General features: G+C 37.3%; 1 long non-coding RNA gene across 1 annotated transcript; it reads left to right on the forward strand.

Annotated features, from left to right (window-relative positions):
- The first annotated feature begins 31 nt into the window (after positions 1-31).
- On the forward strand, positions 32-1,247 carry LOC130089773 (uncharacterized). The gene is made up of 2 exons (XR_008807601.1): positions 32-79; positions 164-1,247. It is a non-coding gene; the product is annotated as an uncharacterized LOC130089773 (long non-coding RNA).
- Positions 1,248-5,949: the final 4,702 nt, after the last annotated feature.

Raw genomic sequence — 5,949 nt, forward strand, 5'->3', positions numbered from 1 at the left:
CATCTTAAAAACTGCATAGAAATTGCATAACCAAAAATAACTCTTTTGGTTTTATTTTAGGACCATTACGTAATTTACCGTAATGACAATTTAAAAAACCTGCCTAAAAATATTGTCACCCTATTGTAATTTGTAAAGAAAATGTACTTTATTTTCAGTACAGCTGTAAGTATATTTACATTATGATAGTATTTGTTATACTGAATTTAATTTATGCAACGTTTTAAAAAATTGTGTCTGTTGTTTTCCCCTTCACATTAAATTAAAGAGAATTTAGGAGGGGGAGTGTGCTTATTTGTCTCAATCTCACAATACAAATAATGTTGATAAATAGACTTTCTTTTTGCAACGTATAATTTATTTTCTTTTGATTTTGGGGTGAAACATTGAACCGGATGCTATGTTTCTGTGAGTGGTTGTGTTTTCAAGATATGAATGCTGTATACGTCTGAAATTAATCTCTGGGTTTGGGGGTTGGGATCTCTTTTTAATATTGAAATCAATTATTTATTAGTGAAATTTCTAACAATTTGTATAAAACTTGGCTTAGAGATGAGTTAAAGTGGAGACGTGGTCATAAATTGTAATATACAAGAAAAGCTTTGACTAACTTATACTATAATATTATGATTACAGTATATTGATTACTGACAGACGTTTTGGTTTTAGTGTAGTCTACGTTCCCTTCCTAGGGCAGCAAGCCAGAGAAAAGAGATGTTCTCATTCCAGCCCTGCCTTATTAAACATGAGAGAAATGCTCATATCTGTTTCCTGGACTTAAATCCTGAATGAATATTTAAAACGGTTCATTACTACCTGTATTCCAGGTGTGTTTTAACTAAGCCGTCAGTACGAATCACCCAAAGTCATTTTAATCTAAATGCAGCAGATGATGTTGAACACATTTAATGTTTGGTTCCCTTCTGTGCTGACAAAGTGATGGATAGGGCTGCTTTTTAACACTAGATGTGTATATTTTTTTATTTTTACTGTATTGAAAAGTGTTTGTGTTGTAGAGCCGTGAGCAGTTTACAGGTTTCACCGAGATTATGTTGACCAGTAGTTGTTACTGTACGTTGTGTATGACGACACATTAGTGTATCCAGTCCAGCCCTGCAGAACCCACACAAATGTGTGCATTGGTTTGGCCTATTTTTAATACAGCCATATCAATATATTTTGGATGTTCTAGTACTGGGACAGGACAAATGCATACATTTGGTGTCCTGGGAATTGAAATTGAATTATTAAAATGCACTGAAAGACTTCTTTAGTTTTATTAGACAGTAGCAGAGATTTAAACATGGTTCATTTTCTATGCGTAATTTAATTTTTTTCTGCATGTGCATTCCGCTGACTCTTTGTTGTTGTTGCATTCTGCATTTTGGCTTATGATTTGGTAAGAAATTATACCAAAGGTGTCCCCATTTTCCATGCAAATGAGTCTCAAGTGGTTTTTACTGCACTTTAAAGCATCATGATTCAAATTGAAGTTTTAAAGATTAATAAATAATATTTATAAACTTTATCCCTATTCTTGTCAAAAGTAGATTTTCTTCAATTAAATCAAGGCAAAAGCCTTGATTATTCTTTTGACAACTATAGTCCCTTAAACCAATGAAACCAGATTTCTGGTCGCTCAGGGCAACCAGGAAAACAATTTCCATCTGATTATGTGGGGAATTTCCATGCAAGTCAACAGAAATGCATGTGACTCAGTCAATTATTAGCCATGTTTTACACATGTAAATATTAGTTAATAAATTTTATGAGATTTTTTTTTTTTACTACACTCTTCAAACCATGAAGTAGCATTGGTCAAAACAATTGTGCTTTTTTTTCCCCGTTTGTTTTGTTGAGGGTTTTTTCTTTGTTTTTTTAATGTTTGTGCATTTTTCAATGGGTTTGTGGCATTGATATGACTGAACTTTCAAAAGACCCACTGGTCTTACAGATTGTGCAGCTGTTGTGTGTAGAGCAAGGATGCTCAAATCTTGTTAAAGGGGTCATATAATGGTACATGCACTTTTACAAGTTGATTGTACTGAAATGTGTGTTGGCAGTGTCTGTACACAACCATCATATAATGATAAAAATCCATCCAGTGGTTTTGTTTTAATCTCCTTATATGTTTTCCCCTGCCTCAAATCGAGCCGTTCGAGCCTGTGACGTCACAAGCTCGCACGCCCTCCCCACGATTGTTGATTGACAGGAGCGTTTCAACACAGACCCGCCCTCGCTTGTGAGCTAGCTGTCAATCATAGTCTGCGCCGACCGGCGCGGTCATTGTTGATATGCTGAAGCACTGTCTATGAGCAGAATGGCGTCTAAGCGATTGGGGTGTTCTGTTCTTGGGTGTAATAACGAACACAACAGTCATTTTAATGTTCCTAAATCCGAACCGCTGAAGACGCAGTGGCTGAGTTTGTTTTCGAAGGGAATATTCCCCACGAGCAACGTCAATGCTTTCATGTTTGCGCGAATCATTTCTCACCAGACTGCTTTATAAGGAGGGTCAGTATGAGCTGGTTTTGCTAAGAAGCTGCTCATGAAAAAAGGATTGGTACCAGCTATTCGTGTTCCTGCTGAACCTCTAGAACAACTGAAGTGAGTGTAACGTTTTATTAAACTTTATATTAATATATTAATCTTTGCAAATCGCTAGCTGCACGCTTCACAATGAATGCGTCTAAGGTTTACACTCAGGGTACATTACGGCATGTTTTCTATGTATGACGTTCTCAATATAATTCATAATCCCACGTTTATACTGAACAACGCGTTATGGTTATTGTGTTATCGAGTTACAAATGGTGTATGCACAGAACAGATAGGCGGGGTGAGCAAAGCTCATTATCATTTAAAGTCATATGCACTGAAACGGCGTGCTGAAAACAGAGCTGTTTTTGACCAGGTAAAATAAGTGTTTTCTTACAATACTAATGAGAATTTTTAATTAAAGTATATTACAAACTTTTAATTTAGACCCTAAAGAATCATATTAGCGTGAACAAAAATGGCATTATATGACCCCTTTAAAACACGAGAGACATAGCAAAAAGCAATCATTTTTACCATGAGGAAATGATGTGTGGCAAGTTATCACTAAAGAACAATTGTTTGGCTAGCAGCTCTTATCTATTTATAAGAGTGGTTAGAACTTATCTTTTTTACCATCCTGTTTTTAGGTTATCAGATAATGAGATTAAGCATTAACCACATGAGAACTGAGTGATGAGAGAAGACAATAATCATTTCTATGACCATACTGAAAAGCATTTTCTTAATGACAGGGTGGCTGCCACATACAATGGCAGCCATTTTAGTATATTGTGAAGAGTGAAATAGCACCAAGCTCCATTGTGTTCATTTTAAAGCTCTTTCTCCCTTTTTAGAGGAGCACATTCCTAGACATGATTCAATATGTGCGGTATTCAAGTGAAATACTGATCTTGGACTTGCTGTATCTTACTGCTGCTGAAGTAGAAATGGGGTGGAGAATGTTTAAAATGATGTGAAATGCCTGAATGTTGCACTGTTTCTTAAGATGGGGAGGGGGCAGAGAGAGACTGTGTGTAAATATTGCTCTGTCTTTTTTTTGGGCCTGCTCTGCCCTCTTCTGTCTTTCCCAAATACACTACTACACAGTGTAACCAGACAGTAGAGGATGTAACTAATGCTCTGTTCTATTTTTAACACAGGAAAAAAAACCTTTGTACTAATTTGCAAATAAAAAGGCTTTCATACATTGTACTTTTCCTTTCTCTTTGTTGTCATTTGTTTAACTTCTGGTATTAAAGTATTATTATTGTTATTATGGGTAAAATGCAACAATCTCTTATTAACAGCATTTGTAGCTTGCTGTAATTATTACTTATAATTATTTAATTTCTAGTAATGCAGTTGGTATAAACGCAACAATTTAGCTCTCATAGGTGTAAGATGAGTTGGCTTAGTGGTTTTGGTTTTTACAATTTGAAACTAAACTGCTACTGAACCTGATAGTGAACACCATGCATCGTAGGGGTGTAACGATACACGTATTCGTATTGAACCGTTCGGTACGAGGCTTTCGGTACGCATTTTTAAAACGAAAAATCGTTGGACCATTTTTCCTGCCGACCAAAATTTCGTTATTTGAAATGGAGACGCGTGGCAAGCGCGCTCATAATTTATTTAGTCAAGAGAAGCTGGCGTGACCACAACATTGCCCAACTTGAAATTTGCAATTGTAATGTAAGCTGAACGAAACTGAACTACTCGTTATATAGCGTTTTTGTATGGCTGACGGGCCGGTTGTTTGGACCAATGCAGCGCGAGCCGATCTTAATCAAGCAGCACTATTATGAAGGTAAAATGATGACAGAAAGAATCGCATGCGCAGGGTAAGATTTGTGAAAGTGTACATAAGATTGCAAGCATAAATTAAATTTGCGTGTGCAAGAGAAGATTTGTAAAGGTGTAAATCGTGTTTCAAGTGTAAGAATAAAAATCCGCAACATTTTGCTGGTTTTCGTAAGTGTAATACATGTATTGTGAAACTGCAGCTTCATGCTAACGCAAAATAAATAGGATCTGTATTCTTCTGACTTCCATTTTTCCGCGCTTACACTTTTGGCACGGTTTTTGCGCACAAATGGAGATATATCCAGCTGCAGACCCGCAGCACCACCAGTTTCAGAACCCCAGTGCCAGAACCCCAGCGCCAGAACCGGAAGTGAGGGAGGGGCGGAATTATTTACAATGACACAAGCATGGTTATTTTTGCAAGTATTTGAAAATATTTAAAATTGTTGCACCTTTTAAATAATATTTAGGGTATGTTTTTATTACACAGTGAGTCACTGCTCCTTGTATGAACTATAACTGGTATGTGATGTGACAAATAAAGAGCAAGACAGCGCTCGTGTTGTTTGAAGACGTGAGAGTGCGCGCGCGCAGCCAGGGCTCTCTCTCTCTCTGCTCTGCCCTGTCATGCGCAGCAGTCATTCTATTCTACATCACTCACCGATCAAAATAGGCTTTGGCGGGACACAAATTTGCTTTGGCGGCCGCCAAAAAGCGCACGATCTGACGGGTTTTAGAAGATTTAATACAACCTGAAACTAAAAAACAGACCCGACCTCTATTTGAGACCGGCCTTTATTTACCCAGACCTGCAGCCACACCAGGCGTGTAAAAGAGACAAGTACGGTACATTTTTATTGTTTCTTTTAAAACAATGCCGGATTTTCTCTCTCTTTTTAGATTTTTGACATTATTTTACATAAAGAAAAATGCATGCTGCACATGTTCTTGTGAAATAAAGTATATTTTATATAAAATGACCATAAGTTTCAAGTATTATTTTTCACCATCATGATCAGGAAGTAACTCTCATAATACAATGAAACGGATAACTATATAGAATTATATTACACAAAATCAATGTTTTAAAATGCTTATTGTACTATACCTTAATGTATCATTATAATACGAATAAAGTATGACGTTTCGTGTGTAAAAATGCCGTTTCGTGTCTAAGCAAATTACGCTCCAAAACGTTAGGTGGCGTTACTCGGTTTAGAACGTAAGCTCCGCCCCTCACTTCCGGTCCTGGCGCTGGTGTTAGAACGTAAGCTCCGCCCCTTACTCCCGGTTCTGGCGCTGGGGTTCTGAAACTGGTGGTGCTGCGGGTCTGCAGCTGGATACCACAAATGCGGCCAAAAGCATTGCAAGCCTGTGAAAGGTGATTTGCAACCGAAAACAACAGTTTAAAGAACTGCAAACCGGATTGCAATTGTAAAACCAATCTGTATGCGTAAAAAATAAAATGTTGCAATTGTCTAAATGACTTGTGTGCGTAGGGTAAATGCTCCCGAAATAACCTGCTTTGTACAGTTCCGATTTCTGCGCTTAGAGTTTTGGCACGATTCTCTCACTCATTTGAGTTCTCTTACGAGAGGTTCT

The sequence above is a fragment of the Rhinichthys klamathensis genome, unplaced genomic scaffold, assembly GCF_029890125.1.
Source record: "Rhinichthys klamathensis goyatoka isolate OS25496 unplaced genomic scaffold, OSU_Roscu_1.1 h1tg000006l_1, whole genome shotgun sequence".
NCBI classification, from domain to species: domain Eukaryota; kingdom Metazoa; phylum Chordata; class Actinopteri; order Cypriniformes; family Leuciscidae; genus Rhinichthys; species Rhinichthys klamathensis.